We start from the raw sequence: 13848 nt of genomic DNA, 5'->3' as shown, positions 1-13848 counted from the left end.
TTTTGATATAAATATGAACTTGATTGAACAAAACTTGCATGTATTGTATAACATAATGTCCTAGGGTTGTCATCTGATGAAGATCATCAAAGCTTAGTGCTACATTTAGCTGTGGTTTGGGTTTATGTGACATTATATGCTAGCTTGAAAAATGGGTGTCTGATTATTTCTGGCTGGGTACTCTGCTGACATAATCTAATGTTTTGCTTTCGTTGTAAAGCCTTTTTGAAATCGGACAGTGTGGTTAGATTAACGAGAGTCTTATCTTTAAAATGGTGTAAAATAGTCATATTTTTGATAAATTGAAGTAATAGCATTTCTAAGGTATTTGAATAACGCGCCACAGGATTCAACTGGCTGTTGAGTAGGTGGGACGCAAGCATCCCACCTAGCCCATAGAGGTTAACCTCTCTAGGGGTCGGCGGGACGAAATCGTCCCACCTACGTAACAGCCAGTGGAATCCTGTGGCGCGTTAATCCTGTGGCGCTCTCTCACATTCACTTTTCCTCCCTCTCTCAATTTCTCTCTGGCTGCTGTAGTTTTTCTTAATGAATGGACTGTTTGCTTGCCCTTTCCATCCCAAATAATCTGCCCTGAGGGTGGATGGAAGATCTTTTCTCATTTGGAGATTTCAGCTGAAGTCTGTGACAGTCTAGTTTGAGGATATTTAAGAAATTGATTCCGTGTGTGCGTGCTTGTGTGGGTTCATACTGTGTGTGCGTGTGGGTTCATACTGTGTGTGTGAAGCCCCCACAAGAATAGTAAACAAACACAAAGTTGACTAACTGGGGACATTTTGTTTGTTCCCACGAGGTCAAATGCTATTTCTATGGGGTTTAGGGTTAAGGTTAGAATTAGTTTTAGGGTTAGAATTATGTTCAGGGTTAGGAGCTAGGGTTCGTTTTAGGGTTAGGTTTAGGGTTAGGGTTTTGGGTTATGGTAAGAGTATAGGTTATGGTTTGGGTTTATGGAAAATAGTGTGTGTGTGTGTGTGTGTGTGTGTGTGTGTGTGTGTGTGTGTGTGTGTGTGTGTGTGTGTGTGTGTGTGTGTGTGTGTGTGTGTGTGTGTGTGTGTGTGTGTGTGTGTGTGTGTGTGTGTGTGTGTGTTTGTAGAAGGACTGCAACGTCCACAGACCCTAATGCATTAGTGATGAATGTTTGTTTACTGCTTATTTTGCCTTCTCTCCCAGTCTATGGGTCAGTTCAAAATGGTACCATATTCCCATAGGGCTCTGGTCAAAAGAAGTGTGCTACGGTATGTAGGGAATGGGTTCCATTTGGAATGCAACCTATACATGGCTCAGTGAGACTGGAGATGTATAACACATAGGTAGGTCTTTAGTCTTCTTCTATATCATTTATGTCTGATAAATATTGTTTTGTACCTACTAACTGAAAAGTCTGTTTACAATCAAAACATGCATGAAAACATGACTGTAAATATAACAGTTTATATATACAGAGACACAAGCCTGCTGCTACCTAGCCTCAGGAGTGTAGAACACAGAAATACAATGTTCCACCCATAGAGACATGTCATAATAGAGATGTTTATACCACAGCATTGTTGAATACTCGTTTCCGATTGGCTAGAAGGGCATTCCGGAATATAATATCTGTTTTTCATTATTTGGTTCAATCAGCACTGTCTTTGATGTCTCAGTTACACAGAACGCCAGCTGGTCCAGTTGGTCTGAAATGCCACCCTGTTCCATATATATAGTGCACAGAAACCTCTAAACACAGCTTTATTGGTGGAATAGAACCGTCTCATATGTCCACATCTTCTCATATTTGATCCACTTATTGGAATAAGTATAGGCTCTTTTAGCAATTGTAAAGAAATGTTGTTAATGCACAGCGTGTTTTTGCTCCGTCCCTGTCCTATTGATACAGGGCCAGGGGCTGTTTCTAAATGTTAACGGCATCCTCGGGTCTCTGTGACGTCAAGGCCAGACATTAATGTATCTTTCATTATTTACCAAGCAGTGCACTTCCCTGAAACAATTCCAGTGTTTTGGCTGTAATGTTATACTCCAAGGTGTGATGTTTGGTTACTACTTCACCTTGCTTGTTAGTCTGTGCCATGTTTGTTCTTCTAAGCCATTGATCAACGCTAGCAAACAAATTCAACTTGCTAATGCAAACACCACAGTAGAATCGTCTGTGTTATTTGAAAGAATTTGGAGGTTGTCCTTGAGCTACACTAGATACTGTACCTACTGTAGACAACTGGACAAGACTGGATGTGTTGCAGACCACCTAAACTACTGTAACCAGAGTCTGGGAACAACTTAATTCGCCAGATGTTTTAATTCACCTTTATTCAACCAGGTAGGCTAGTTGAGAACAGGTTCTCATTTACAACTGCGACCTGGCCAAGATAAAGCAAAGCACTGCGACACAAACAACAACACAGAGTTACACATGGAATAAACAAACATACAGTCAATAATACAATAGAAAAGGTCTATATACAGAGTGTGCAAATGAAGTAGTATAAAGGAGGTAAGGCAATAAATGGAACATAGTGGCGAAATAATTACAATATTGCAATTAAACACTGGAGTGATAGATGTGCAGAAGATGAGTGTGCAAGTAGAGATACTGAGGTGCAAAGGAGCAAAATAAATAAAATAAATAACAGTATGGGGATGAGGTAGTTGGATGGGCTATTTACAGATGGGCTATGTACAGGTGCAGTGATCTGTAAGCTGCTCTGACAGCTGGTGCTTAAAGCTAGTGAGGGACATATGAGTCTCCAGCTTCAGTGATTTTTGAAGTTCGTTCCAGTCATTGGCAGCAGAGAACTGGAAGGAAAGGTGGACGAAGGAGGAATTGGCTTTGGGGGTGACCAGTGAAATATACCTGCTGGAGCGCGTGCTACGGGTGGGTGCTGCTATGGTGACCAGTGAGCTGAGATAAGGCGGGGCTTTACCTAGAAAAGACTTATAGATGACCTGGAGCCAGTGGGTTTGGAGCTGGGTAGTATATGGAGCTTTGATGACAAAACGGATGGCACTGTGATAGACTGCATTCAATTTGCTGAGTAGAGTGTTGGAGGCTATTTTGTAAATGACATCGCCGAAGTCGAGGATCGGTAGGATAGTCAGTTTTACGAGGGTATGTTTGGCAGCATGAGTGAAGGAGGCTTTGTTGTGAAATAGGAAGCCGATTCTAGATTTAATTTTGGATTGGAGATGCTTAACCTGTCTGGGCAAGGTGGGATGTTTGCGTCCCACCCTAGTCAACAGCCTGTGGAATCGCGTTGCGCGAAATACAAAACCTCATAAATGCTCTAACTTCAATTTCTCAAACATATGACTATTTTACAGCATTTTATAGATACACCTCTCCTGAATCGAACCACGTTGTCCGATTTCAAAAAGGCTTTACAGCAAAAGCAAAACATTAGATTATGTTAGGAGAGTACCCTGCCAAAAAAAATCACACTGCCATTTTCAAAGCAACTAGATGCATCACAAATACCCAAAACACAGCTAAATGCAGCACTAACCTTTGACAATCTTCATCAGATGACACTCCTAGGACATCATGTTACACAATACATTCATTTTTTGTTTGATAAAGTTCATATTTATATATAAAAACAGCATTTTACATCGGCGCATGACGTTCAGAAAATATTTTCCCTCAAATGCTTCCGGTAAATCAGCGCTACAATTTACAAAATTACTATTCGAAAACATTGTTAAAATGTAATATTGTCATTCAAAGACTTATAGATTAACATCTCGTGAATGCAACCGCATTGCCAGATTTAAAAATATCTTTACTGGGAAATCACACTTTGCAATAACGACGTGGTATGCTCAGAAAAATAGGCTAGGGAATACATGTTAGCGCCACCTTGGAACCATCTAAAATCAAAAATACTATTGTAAATATTCCCTTACCTTTGATTATCTTCATCAGAAGGCACTTCCAGGAATCCCAGGTCAACAACAAATTTGGTTTTGTTCGAAAAAGTTAATAATTTATGTCCCAATAGTTCCTTCTTGTTAGCGCGTTCCGAAGGCTACTCATAATGTACTGAAGCGCGCGGGACTTGTCATCACGAATGTGCAAAAAATATATATTTACGTTCGTTCAAACATGTCAAACGTTGTATAACATAAATCTTTAGGGCCTTTTTCAACCAGAGCTTCAATAATATTCAAGGGGGACGATTGCATTGTCTTACTAAATGTTTCGGAACAAAAGGTTTCCCATGGGTGCCCGCGTCATAGTAGTAATAGCCCTTCCCCTGTGACCAACTTCCCAAGCCTCTCTTTGGGTCAGTTTCTACCATAGAAGACTCAAACCACTTTGTAAAGACTGTCGACATCTAGTGGAAGCCTTGGGAAGTGCTAAATGATTAATAAGTCCCTGTGTGTTTCAATGGCAAAGGTTTGAAGTGATTCCACACATCAGATTTCCATTTGCTGTTAGGATTTGTCTCAGGGTTTTGACTGCCATATGAGTTCTGTTATACTCACAGACACCATTCAAACAGTTTTAGAAATGTTAGAGTGTTTTCTATCCAAATCTACTAATTATATGCATATTCTAGTTTCTGGGCAGGAGTAGTAATCAGATTAAATCGGGTACGTTTTTTTATCCAGCCGTGAAAATACTGCCCCCTATCCCAGACAGGGATAGGGGGCACCCTCTTGGGGATAGAATCCCACTGACGGGATTGCTAGTATGGCGGGAAATTCAAGACATCAAAAATCTAATAATTTCAATTTCTCAAACAATCAACTATTTTACACCATTTAAAAGATAAACATCTCCTTAATCGAACCACATTGTCCGATTTCAAAGAGGCTTTACGGCGAAAGCATAAAATTAGAATATGTTAGGAGAGTACATAGCCAAAAAAGTACACACATCCATTTTCAATTCAAGGACAGGCGTCACCAAAAGCAGAAAACCAGCTAAAATTATGCACTAACCTTTGACAATCTTCATCAGATGACACTCCTAGGACATTATGTTAGACAATACATGCATTTTTTGTTCTATCAAGTTCATATTTATATCCAAAAACAGCATTTTACATCGGCGCGTGTCGTTGAGAAAATGTGTCTCCCCAAAACTGGCAGTGAATTTACAAAAAATACTCATTATAAAACATGGTTAAAGTATTAAACTGTTATTCAAAGAATTATAGATTAACATCTCCTGAATGCAACCGCATTGACAGATTTCAAAATAACTTTACTGGGAAAGCACACTTTGCAATAATCTGAGTACTCTGGTCAGAAAAATACACTACGCAATACAGATAGCTGCCATGTTTGAATCATCTAAAATCATAAATAACATTAGAAATATTCCCTTACCTTTAATAATCTTCATCAGAAGGCACTTCCAGGCATCCCAGGTCCACAACAAATGTTGTTTTTTTCGATGAAGTTCATAATTTATGTCCAAATAACTCCATGTTGTTCCGTGTTGTTAGCGCGTTCGGTAGGCTACACAAAATGTAGGGCGCGGGAGGGAAAAGTCACGACAAAAAGTAAAAATAAAAATCCATTTACGTTCGTTCAAACATGTCAAACGTTGTTTAGCATCAATCTTTTGGGCCATTTTTAACGTGAAACATCAGTAATATTTCAACCGGACCTCTCCTGTGTCTTGAAAAACGTTTTGAAAAAGGTCTCACCTCACATGAACGCGTATGAGCGCGCAATAATGAAGTGACGACATCCCAGGGACATCAACTTCCCTTCCTTCTCATCCGGTCTCTGTTCATCATAGACGCTTCAAACAACTTTATAAATATTGTTGACATCTAGTGGAAGCCATAGGAAGTGCAAAATGAATCCTTTGTCACTGTGTGTTGTATTGGCAATGACTTGAAAATAGTACAGCCACAAGATTTTCATTTCCTGCTTGTATTTTTTCTCAGGTTTTTGCCTGCCATATGAGTTCTGTTATACTTAGAGACACCATTCAAACAGTTTTAGAAACTTCAGAGTGTTTTCTATCCAAATATACTAATACTATGCATATTCTATTTTCTGGGCCGGAGTAGTAACCTGTTTAAATTCGGTACGTTTTTCATCCGGCCGTGAAAATACTGCCCCCTAGCCCCAACAGGGCTTTTTTTGGATATTTTTTTACATTTTCAAAATTTTACTCTTGTGTCTTGACTTGTGTTACATTTGCAATTTTGTGTTACATTTTGTTGTTTTTTAACCATTTTTTGAAAAACGTCCAAAATGACCAGTGGTGCTTCCTATTGGATTGGCAAGGGTGAGGGGTGCTCCCTACCCAACCGTAGACCCCTTGCACCCCCCTAAAGGCATTAAAAAACATTTTAAAATGTGCTTCTGGTAATGCATTCCAATCACCAGGCATATGGCTGTCCATTTGCAATATGTTTCAATGGGCATTTACCATCACGAATTTGACATGCTCAAAAATACTACAGAAATGCAAAATTGACTGGCCCGATGAACTCGGGATGGCCGGGCAGTGATAGTGGTTCCTCTCCATCGCTCGTTGTGTTGATTTTCATCATGTCCATTTGGTAATGTTTTTTCACTGTTGAATCTTATTGCGAATGTACTGTCCATTTGCAATATGTTTCAATGGGTATTTAGCATCACGAATTTGACATTCTCAAAAATACTGCAGAAATGCAAAATTGACTGGCTCGATGAACTCGGGATGGCCGGGCAGTGATTCTGATTCCTCTCCATTGCTCGTTGGTGTTGATTTCAGAATGCCCAAAATTCACAGCGCCTTCTGTTTAAGGGTTAATGCCACATGGTCAAGGTTAGGCTTGCACAGATCGGGAGGACCTCCGGAACGTTCCTGAGGTCGAATTGTGCTTCTAACCCTAACGGTTCTCTCACTGTCACCCAAAAGCACTTGAAATTTAGGTCCAGGCTTCATTATGGGCCTACTTTTTTTCACGGTCGCTGCGCTCAGACTGAGCAAGCTACGGTCAAGTGGGGCATCTCGTTGAACTCGGCACAGCCTAGAGATTATGGTAATGCCATTGCAGGCTCTGTGTATCTTTAAGCCCCGCACTGTGTCACTCCATCCTTTATGTGTGTGTGTGTGTGAGAGTTTTTTATTTGACATCTGTTGGGAGAAATGACTGATTTACAGTTCATGAGGGTTGCCTAATCACACATATGAAGTTTTGGAAAGATCTGACCTTTTGAACCCTTCGAAACAGCCCCTATGACACCAATTTAAGGTACTTCCGGTTGACACAGGAAGCTGAAAGTGAACACATATCCTCCTTGAGGTAGGCTATTATAGAATATTGAGTTTTAAGTCTTTACGTTAAGAACTGACTTATTTACAGAGGGTTGAATGAGTGTGTGTTATTTCAGAAAATCACAGAAATCTTGCAGAGCTCCGAAACCCGCCTTAACAGATTCGCCTGAACACGCTGCAACTGGATCTGTAACTTTTTTGAAAAAAACCCCACTTTTTTTTTTGAACATCACCAATTGTACATTGTACGATTTCTCTTAAATTACGATAGATAAATGGCTGGTTCTTTGTTTCCTGACAACGTAGGTTCAAGTACTTTGACGTGAAGCGGTCAAATTAGCGCTCTATTTAGTTTTTGACCTTTAATCCCAGAAAAATGGCCTTAACTCAAAAAGCGTTGAGGCCTCAACGCCATCTTGTTCAGGGCCAACTGCCCATTATGCCAAACCTATGCTCACCAAGTTTCGTCTTCAAAGTCTTTTCCGTTTAGGAGAAATGGCCACGTCGTGATTGGTGATGTTTTGTACATTTACAATAAGATTACATTCGCCATCTGGTGGTATTTTCGGGAAAATGACCAAAAATGACCAAAATTTGAACGTTTTATAAAACGGAAACCGAATGTCCGAGAGACTTCGTTCGATGACTTCCCGGAAGATCTGTCCCTGGTGCACGGCCCGCCGCCGTCGAATTTTACAACCATTCGCGGATGTCTAGTAAGGGACCGTACATTTGCAATATGGAGTTTCTCATCGATCATACAGCAAATGCCAAAATGTTCCCTTCATGTATGCAAGGGCTATATCAGTTCCTGGTTTAATTTTTTTTGAATGGGGCATGCTTATTTAACTTCTCAGGGCTACGTGGGATGCCTGCGGGACACGGCCAGTGAAATGTCAGGGCGGCAAATTCAAAAACAACAATGTCATAATTCAACTTTCGACTATTTTACACCATTTTAAAGATAAGACTCTGGTTAATCTAACCACATTGTCCGATTTCAAAAAGGCTTTACAGCGAAAGCAAAACATTAGATTATGTTAGGAGAGTACATAGACAAAAATAATCACACAGCCATTTTCCAAGCAAGCATATATGTCATAAAAACCCAAAACACAGCTAAATGAAGCACTAACCTTTGATGATCTTCATCAGATGACACTCCTAGGACATTATGTTATACAATACATGTATGTTTTGTTCAATCAAGTTCATATTTATATCCAAAAACAGCTTTTTACTTTGGCGTGTGATGTTCAGAACTAGCATTCCCACCAAAAACTTCCGGTGAATTTACTAAATTACTCATCATAAATGTTGACAAAATACATAAAAATTATTTTAAGAATTATAGATACAGAACTCCTTTATGCAATCGCTGTCAGATTTTAAAATAGCTTTTCGGCGAAAGCACATTTTGCAATATTCTGAGTACATAGCTCAGCCATCACGGCTAGCTATTTTGGCACCCGCCAAGTTCGGGGCACACTAAACTCAGAATTAGTATTAGAAAAATTGTATTACCTTTGCTGATCTTTGTCAGAATGCACTCCCAGGACTGCTACTTCCACAAGAAATATTGTTTTTGTTCCAAATAATCCATAGTAATGTCCAAATACCTCAGTTTTGTTCGTGCGTTCAGGTCAGTATCCAAAGGGTAACGCGCGAGTGCATTTCGAGACAAAAAAATTAGAAATGTTCCATTACCGTACTTAGAAGCATGTCAAACGCTGTTTAAAATCAATTTTTATTGTATTTTTCTTGTAAAATAGCGATAATATTCCAACCGGACAATAGTGTATTCACTCAAAGAGGAAAAAGAAAAAACAGCGTCCTCGCATGAACGTGCATATCCAATCTCTTTGTCACCAGGCAGACCACTGAGAAACTGAGCTACTATACTCTGCCCAGAGACAGAATACGCCTCAATCCGTTTTCTGAAGGCTTTAGAGAGCCAATGGAAGCCTTAGAAAGTGCAACATAACCCCACGGATACTGTAGTTTCGATTAGAAAATCAAAAGAAGAACTACAAATTCTCAGACAGGCCACTTCCTGCTTGGAATTTTCTCAGGTTTTTGCCTGCCATATGAGTTGTGTTATACTCACAGACACCATTCAAACTGTTTTAGAAACTTCAGAGTGTTTTCTATCCAAATCTACTAATAATATGCATATTCTCGTTTCTGGGCAAGAGTAGTAACCAGTTTAAATCGGGTACATTTTTTATCCGGCCGTGAAAATACTGCCCCCTAGCCCAGACAGGTTAAGATGGTGAGGAAAGCACTTTTAAAGAATAACCAGGCATCCTCTACTGATGGAATGAGGTCAATATTCTTCCAGGATACCCGGGCCAGGTCGATTAGAAAGGCCTGCTCACTGAAGTGTTTTAGGGAGCATTTGACAGTGATGAGGGTTGGTTGTTTGACCACAGACCCATTACGGATGCAGGCAATGAGGCAGTGATCGCTGAGATCCTGTTTGAAGACAGCAGAGGTGTATTTGGAGGGCAGGTTTGTTAGGATGATATCTATGAGGTTGCCCGTGTTTACGGATTTGGGGTTGTACCTGGTAGATTCATTGACAATTTGTGTGACATTGAGGGCATCAAGCTTAGATTGTGGGATGGCCGGGGTGTTAATCATGTCCCAGTTTAGGTCACCTAACAGCATGAGCTCTGAAGATAGATGGGGGGCAATCAATTCACATATGGTGTCCAGGGCACAGCTGGGGGCAGAAGGTGGTCTATAGCAAGCACAACGGTGAGAGACTTGTTTCTGGAAAGGTGGATTTTTAAAAGTAGTAGCTCAAATTGTTTGGGCACAGACCTGGATAGTAATACAGAACTCTGCAGGCTATCTCTGCAGTAGATTGCAACTCCACCCCCTTTGGCAGTTCTATCTTGTCGGAAAATCTTATAGTTAGGGATGGAAATTTCAGGGTTTTTGGTGGTTTTCCTATGCCAGGATTCAGACACGGCTAGGACATCCAGGTTGGCAGAGTGTGCTAAGGCAGTGAATAAAAAAAACTTAGGGAGGAGGCTTCTAATGTTAACATGCATGAAACCAAGGCTTTTACGGTTACAGAAGAAAACAAATAAGAGCGCCTGGGGAATGGGAGTGGAGCTAGGCACTGCAAGGCCTGGATTAACCTCTACATCACCAGAGGAACAGAGGAGGAGTAGGATAAGGGTACGGCTAAAGGCTATAAGAACTGGTGGTCTAGTACGTTTGGAACAGAGAGTAAAAGTAGCAGGTTTCTGGGCACGGTAGAATAGATTCAAGGCATAATGTACAGACAAAGGTATGGTAGGATGTGAATACAGCGGCGGTAAACCTATGCATTGAGTGACGATGAGAGAGATGTTGTCTCTAGAAACATCATTTAAACCAGGTGAGGTCACAACATGTGTGGGAGGTGGAACTAAAGGGTTAACTAAGGCATGTTGAGCAGGGCTAGAGGCTCTACAGTGAAATAAGGCAATAATTACTAACCAAAACAGCAATGGACAAGGCATATTGACATTAGGGAGAGGCATGCGTAGCCGAGTGATTATAGGGGTCCAGTGAGTGGCTCGGCGGGCCGGAGACACGGCGATTCAGGCAGCTAGTGCGCCGGGGATAGCAGAAGAACCTTAGAGGGACGTAGCGACGGAAGAAGTCTGTTGTAGCCCCCTCGTGCTGTTACGTCAGCAGACCAGTCGTTGTGGATCAGCATGGCTCCATGTGGTAAAAGGGTCCAGGCCAATTAGCAAAATATGTATAGTGGCCAAAGAATTTGTTCGATGGGCCTCTTAAGCTAACAGTCCGATATGCTCTAGACAGCTAGCGGGCCGCGATGGGGCATTCAGGGGACATTGCGACGGAGGAGCCAGTTGAAAAACCGTCGGTAGTCCAGTCGTGATGGGTCGGCAGGGGTCCAGGCCAATTGACAAAATAGGTATTGTAGCCCAAGGAGCGGCTGATGGGCCTCTTCGGCTAGCCGGGTCGTGGGCCTAGCAAAGGCTAGCTCCAGGCTAATTGGTTCTTACTTCGGGACAGAGACGTTAGCCAGGAGTGGCCACTCGGATATCAGCTAGCTAGCTGCGATGATCCAGGGAAAAAGGTTCAGAGCTTGCGGTAGGAATCTGGAGATGTGGATAAAAATAAGTCTGATTTGCTCTGGTTTGAGTCGCGCTGTGCAGACTGGCGAGAGTTGTCCGGGCTAAAGGTAGCTGATGACCGCTAGCAGTGGCTAGCTGACTACTAGCTAGTAGCTAGTTAGCTGGCTAGCTTCTGCTGGGGTTTCCGGTTCAAAAGTAAAGAAAATATCAGATCCATACCACATTGGGTTAGGCGGATTGCAGGAGAGTATGTTGAAGTTGAGGTTAAGAAAAATATAAAAAAATATATGCAAAGAAAAAATATATAAAAAGATATATACACGGAACACGACAAGACGAGGACAAAAGACATCTGACTGCTACACCATCTTGGATACTATGTGATGCCATAGATGTGGTATTAGAGCGTATTTTCAACACCGTGTTGCTCTTTATTATGTTGAAGAAACAAGTTTCACCCTTACCTACATCAGGGCCTGTATCAGATGGTACCTAGATAAGAACCTGTATCAGATGATACCTAGATCAGGGCCTGTATCAGATGATACCTAGATCAGGGCCTGTATCAGATGATACCTAGATCAGGGCCTGTATCAGATGATACCTAGATAAGAACCTGTATCAGATGATACCTAGATAATGCCCTTTATCAGATGATACCTACATCCGGGCCTGTATCAGATGATACCTACATCAGGGCCAGTATCAGATGATACCTACATCAGGGCCAGTATCAGATGCACATTGCAGAAACTAGACAACTGCATGTTCTCTAAGTACGCAGAGATGCAATTATGTTAGCACAGCTGAAAACTGTTGTTCTGATTTAAAAAAACAATAAAACTGGCCTTTAGACTAGTTGGGTATCTGGAGCATCAGCATTTGTGGGTTCGATTACAGGCTCAGAATGGCCAGAAACAAAGCCCTTTCTTCTGAAACTTGTCAGTCTATTATTGTTCTGAGAAATGAAGGCTATTCCATGTGAGAAATTGCCAAGAAACTGAAGATCTCGTACAACGCTGTGTACTACTCCCTTCACAAAACAGCGCAAACTGGCTCTAACCAGAATAGACATGTATAGTGTTGAGTCATCCGCATACATAGACACACTGGCCTTACTCAAAGCCAGTGGCATGTCGTAAGTAAAGATTGAAAAAAGCAAGGGGCCTAAACAGCTGCCCTGGGAAATTCCTGCTTTTACCTGAATTGTGTTTGAGAGGCTTCCATTAAAGAACACCCTCTGTGTTCTGTTAGACAAGAAACTCTTTATCCACATTATAGAAGGGGGGTGTAAAGCCATAACACATCAGTTTTTCCAGCAGCAGACCATGATCAATAATGTCAAAAGCTGCACTGAACTCTAACAAGACAGCCCCCACAATCATTTTATCATCAATTTCTCTCAGCCAATCGTCAGTCATTTGTGTAAGTGCTGTGCTTATTGAGTGTCCTTCTCTATATGCGTGCTGAAAGTCTGTTGTCAATTTGATTATTGTGAAATAGCATTGTATCTGGTCAAACACCATTTTTTCCAGAAGTTTACAAAGGGTTGGTAGCAGGCTGATTGGTAAGTTATTTGAGCTAATAAAGGGGGCTTTACTATTCTTGGGTAGCGGAATGACTTTAGCTTCCGTCCAGTCTTGAGGGCACACACTTTCTAGTAGTTTGAATATGTGTCCAATAGGAGTGGCAATATCATCCGCTATTATCCTCAGTAATTTTCCATCCAGCTTGTCATTGTTGAGAGACAACAATCATTTTTTCACCTCTTCCGCACTGACTTTACGGAATTCAAAAGTACAATTCTTGTCTTTCATAATTTGGTCAGATATACTTGGATGTGTAGTGTCAGCGTTTGTTGCTGACATGTCATCCCTAAGTTTGTTTATCTTGCCAATGAAAAAGTCATTCAAGTATTTGGCATTATCAGTGGATATTGTGATAAATGAGCCATTGATTCCATTCCAGCCATTACGATGAGCCGTTCCTTCTATAGTTCCTCCCACCAGCCTCCTCTGGCCTCACCTATTCTTTGGAATTTGCCAAGAAGGATATGCGATAAGATGCAAGTTAGTGATACATATTGACCGTATGTGTCCTGCCAAAGAAGCACAATGGAAGTTGCATCATCAGTGTGAGTAGGAAGGATTTGGAGGATGTCCTTGAGATACTGTACAGTATAGTAGATATAGTACTAACTCCATATAGTAACAATACAATACTTGTGAAATCCTGTTTGGATATTTTGCAGACCACCTAAACAGAGTCTGTGACAACAATGCAATTTCCCACATGTAACTTGCATTGCAGTGCTGAGCAAACATTTAACCACATGCCCTCAGAACTTGGAAAGTGGCATTACAACACCCTTTCAACCATGGCTCAACCTTTACAAGAAGATTCAACACTTCTACTGTGTATTTACAATAGGTGAATGGGCAACGCTTCGCTATCAACAGTGCCAGAATTTATCATGCAGGATGAGCAAGGTCACTGGAGGGAAGT

Source organism: Salmo salar, chromosome ssa04 (genome assembly GCF_905237065.1).
Source record: "Salmo salar chromosome ssa04, Ssal_v3.1, whole genome shotgun sequence".
Lineage (NCBI taxonomy): Eukaryota > Metazoa > Chordata > Actinopteri > Salmoniformes > Salmonidae > Salmo > Salmo salar.
Note: the sequence above shows the minus strand (reverse complement) of the source record.